This window comes from Coenobita brevimanus, chromosome 17 (assembly GCF_032717465.1).
Source record: "Coenobita brevimanus isolate Jiangsu-jjx chromosome 17, ASM3271746v2, whole genome shotgun sequence".
NCBI classification, from domain to species: domain Eukaryota; kingdom Metazoa; phylum Arthropoda; class Malacostraca; order Decapoda; family Coenobitidae; genus Coenobita; species Coenobita brevimanus.
Window position 1 is genome coordinate 965,001 of NC_136970.1, and position 5,000 is coordinate 970,000.

Below are 5,000 nucleotides of genomic sequence, written 5' to 3' on the forward strand. Positions count from 1 at the left end.
CTATCCCTCTTCTCTCCTCCCTCCCTTTCCCTCTTCTCTCCTCCCTCCCTTTCCCCTCCCCTCCTCCTCCCTTCCTTCCCCTCCCCTTGTCTCCCTCCCTCCCCTCTCTACCACCTCCCCTTAATGTTTCTATTACACTTCTTCTCTCCCCCTACCCTCCTCCCTTCTCTCCCTACCTTCCTCCCTTCTCTCTCTCCCCTCCCTTCCCTACCTTCCTCTCTTCTCTCCCTCCCTTTCCTTCCTTTATTTCCCCTCTCTTCCTTCCTTTTCCTATTTCCCCCTCCCCTCCTTCCCTCTCTCCCTCCCCTCCCTCCCTTTCTTTCCCCTCTCTTCCTTCCTCTTCCCTCTCCCTATTTCTCCCTTCGTAACGCATTCTTTTCATCGTTTCTCCCTTCCCCATGATGCCTTTCTCCCTTCCTTTCCCCTTTCCTCCCTTCCTCTCCCCTTTCCTCCCTTCCTCTCCCCTTTCCTCCCTTCCTCTCCCCTTTCCTCCCTTCCTCTCCCCTTTCCTCCCTTCCTTTCCCCTTTCCTCCCTTCCTCTTCCCCTTTCCTCCCTTCCTCTTCCCCTTTCCTCCCTTCCTCCTTCCCTTCTCTTCCTCCTCCTCCTTCCCTTCTCTTCCTCCTCCTCCTTCCCCTCTCTTCCTCCTCCTCCTCCTTCCCCTCTCTTCCTCTCTTCCTCTTCCCCTTTCCTCCCTTCCTCTTCTCCTTTCCTCTCTTCCTCCTCCTCCTCCTTCTCCTCTCTTCCTCCTCCTCCTCCTTCTCCTCTCTTCCTCCTCCTCCTCCTTCCCCTCTCTTCCTCCTCCTTTCCTTCCCCTCTCTTCCTCCTCCTTTCCTTCCCCTCTCTTCCTCCTCCTCTCCTTCCCTTCTCTTCCTCCTCCTCTGCTTCCCCTCTCTTCCTCCTCCTCCTCCTCCTTCCCCTCTCTTCCTCCTCCTCTCCTTCCCCTCTCTTCCTCCTCCTCTCCTTCCCCCCTCTTCCTCCTCATCCTCCTTCCCCTCTCTTCCTCCTCCTCTCCTTCCCTTCTCTTCCTCCTCCTCTCCTTCCCTTCTCTTCCTCCTCCTCTCCTTCCCTTCTCTTCCTCCTCCCCCTCTCTTCCTCCTCCACCTCCTTCCCTTCTCTTCCTCCTCCTCCTCCCCCTCTCTTCCTCTTCCTCCTTCTCCTTTATTCTTATTTATTCCTTCAAATTTATTCCCATTTTTTCACTTCTTTTTCCCCCTGCCTTCCTCCCCTCCCCTCCCCTCCCCTCCCTTCTCCTCCCCTCCCCTATTCCTTCCTCCCTCCCCCCCTCTCATATCACGTGTTTATTTACCCTTATCTCCCCATTCTTCCTCCCTCATTATACTCTCTCTCTCTCTCTCTCTCTCTCTCTCCCTCTCTCTCTCTCATTTAAGACTTCTTTTTAATATTTCGTTTTAATTTGTTTTTTAAGTGTGTGTGTGTGTGTGTGTGTGTAGTAGTAGTAGTAGTTGTAGTAGCTGTTGTTGTAGTGGTAAAAGTAGTAGTAGTAGTAGCAGCAGTAAGTACTGTTACTACTCCCACTACTGCTGCCACCACCACAGTTAGTATAGTTGTGGTAGTAATAACTGTGGTTGTGATGGTAGTAGTGTGAAAATGATAGTAGCAGGTTGTGGTAGTGGTGGTGGTGTGGTGAAAGTGGTAGTGATGATAGTGGTAGTAGTCGTGATAGTGGTAGTGATGATGGTAGTAGTGGTAGTGGAGTAGTACCAAGTTTGACAGCTGTTTACATAGTTTATTTTCACACACACACACACACACACACACACACACACACACACACAAATTACCCTCTACCTCTCCTCTTCTCTCCTCGTCCTCTCCTCCTCTCTCATATCTTCTCTCCTCCTCCTCTCCTCCTCTCTTTTATCTTCTCTCCTCCTCCTCCTCCTCTCCTCTCTTCCCATCCTTCCCTTCTCTCCTCTTTTTTCTATCCAGTTTCCTGGTTTCTCCTCTCCTTCATATGCCTTCCTTCTCTTTTCTTCTTTATCTTCCCTAACTTTCCCTTCCCTTCCCTTCCCTTCCCTTCCCTCTCCTCTTCTTTCCTTCCTTTCTCTCTCTTTTTTCTCTCCCTCTCCTCATCTTTCCTTCCTTTCTCTCTCTTTTTTCTCTCCCTCTCCTCATCTTTCCTTCCTTTCTCTCTCTTTTTTCTCTCCCTCTCCTCATCTTTCCTTCCTTTCTCTCTCTTTTTTCTCTCCCTCTCCTCACGCCTCTTCCCTCTCGATTTTCCCTTCTTCCTCTTCTCTTCCTACCATTCCATTCCTCATATCCATTCTCTACTCTTCTTTCCTCATTCCGTCGCTTCCCTTCCCTTCTTTCCTCTTTCCTTCCTCTCTGCCTCTTCTACCTCCCCTCCTTCCTCCCCTCCTCCCCCCTTTCCCTTCCCCTCCCTTCCTTTCTTTCCTCATTCCCTCCTCTCCTCTCGTCTCAGTTACCTTTCCTTTTGTCTCCCCCCTCCTCCCCCCTTTCCCTTCCCCTCCCCTCCTTTCTTTCCTCTTCCCCTCCTCTCCTTTCTTCTCGGTTACCTTTCCTTTTGTCTCCCCTACCTCCTTCCTTCCTCCCCTTCCCCTGCCCTCCCTTCCTCTCCCCTCTTTTCTTTCCTCTTCCCCTCCTCTCCTCTCTTCTCGGTTACCTTTCCTTTCGTCTCCCCTCTCCTCCCCTCCCTTCTTCCTCCCTTCCCCTGCCCTCCCCTCCCTTCCTTTCTTTCCTCTTCCCCCCCTCTCCTCTCTTCTCAGTTACCTTTCCTTTTGTCACCCCTCTCCTCCCCTCCCTTCCCTTCCTCTCCCCTCTTTTCTTTCCTCTTCCCCTCCTCTCCTCTCTTCTCAGTTACCTTTCCTTTCCCCTCTCCTCCCCCCTTTCCCCTCCCCTCCCCTCCCTTCCTCCTCCCTTCATCTGTCCAACTAACCCCTGATTGGCGCTGTGAACACTGATTTACCTACAACAATCAGCATTAGCCACGCCTTGCCCTCTCCACTCCGAAGCATTGGGTCTTAGCCTGTCCTATCGCATCCTAGCATACATCCAGGTCACCCCTCACAGGATGCGGCGTTAGGTAGGAGATACGTAGATAGATAGAGATAGAGAGATGGATGGACAGATGGATAGATAGACGTGAATTGATGGATGGATGTATTGACAGATGGATAGATGAATAGATAGACATACACACACACATACATAGGCTACATACATAGACGCGCACATACATACACACACACATACACACATACACATACATACATACATAAATATATACATACACATACACCGATACGTACATACAGTACATACACACATACATAGAGCAAAAATTGAAAAAAAAAAGCTTGTCATCGTACTGAATAGATTAATACCACTCAGTCGTACCATCATACCAGTGTAATACCAGGGGAATATATCTTGTTCTGGAATTATGGTGTGAAGTGAGCCGAAAAACTTAATTCAGTATTTCTCACTACGCCCCTGTGGTATTTCTCTCTCTCTCTCTCTCTCTCTCTCTCTCTCTCTCTCTCTCCCTCCTCACCCACCAGGATTCCCCATTGTATGCAAGTTAGACAGAGAGAGAGAAAGAGAGGAGAGAGAGAGATGAATACGAGTACTCTAAAGGCAAGAAAAGAAAATTATGTGTGTGTGTGTGTGTGTGTGTGTGTGTGTGTGTGTGTGTGTGTGTGAGAGAGAGAGAGAGAGAGAGAGATGAATGGTGAAAAATGTAAGAGAGAGGGATAGGAATAATCTAAATGTAAGAAAGGAAAATTGTGTGTGAGAGAGAGAGAGAGAGAGAGAGAGAGAGAGAGAGTATGGGAATATGACTGGCGTAATATACCGTTTCTTTGTCACGCCCAGAATCCATAGGGGAAAAAAAAGGGGGGGGGGAAGGAAATCAGTCGACGTGTTAGGGAGACGGTTGGGTGGATTTAGAGAGAGAGAGAAAGAGAGAGAGAGACATCCACAAAAGGTACACACACACACACACACACACACACACACACACACAGGTAGACAGGTAGGCAGGTTGAGAATTGATAGATAGATTGAGATAGACAATAGATAGATAGATAATACATTCAAAAAGAGAAAGATAAAAATGCAAGACATACAGGAGAGAGAGGGAGGGAGAGAGAGAGAGAGAGAGAGGGAGGGAGAGAGAGAGAGAGAGAGAGAGAGAGAGAGAGAGCTTATAAACACCTGGACGGTAATAGCCCTCTGGCCCCATCCTTGTGGTCTTAGGAGTCTCCCTTGTGTTCCTTTATTTATAGGTATGATATTTTAACCCTTTCAGTCTGAGTACATTATTTTTATTTTCAATGGATTTTTTAAAATTAAACTTTGAGACTTCGACTACGCTGTTTATCTATCTATATCAGTGTATCTATCTATCTATCTGTCTATCTATCTGTTCAACTGTCTGTCTGTCTGTCTAAACATCTATAATACTCATGTTCAGTATCTTTCCACATACGTATAGCCAGACGCCTTAATTCCGGAAGGGGTAGTCACAAACAAACCGCCTCCTTGTCTTTCACTCCTCCACCATCACGCTGCCCTCTCCCCGCCCCCCATTCCCTCACCCATATACCTCTTGCCGAAATAAAGGGAAGAATAAAGAGATTGGAAATAACTCTCGCCCAGCTGATCTCGGCCGCGTGTGTCGACAATGTTTTGATCACGTGACCTTGCGAGGATGACGTCATGGTCGACACGCGGGCCGCAGCAGCAAGGAGGCGGCGGGAAGTGGTCGTGACTCACCGATACTATTAAAGCCAGCTCTCTCTCTCTCTTTAAACTGCCAATTCATTATCTTCCGCTTATATTTTTTTTTTTATCTCACTTCCTTTTCCTTCATTTTTTTTTTTCGTTCCGTCTTTCCTGTTAATCTCTCTCTCTCTCTCTCTCTCTCTCTCTCTCTCTCTCTCTCTCTCAACGCTCAGGTGGTCACTCCTCACTTTTCTTGAGCATTCTGGGGTCTGTTTGGTGTGTTCTCCTTGAT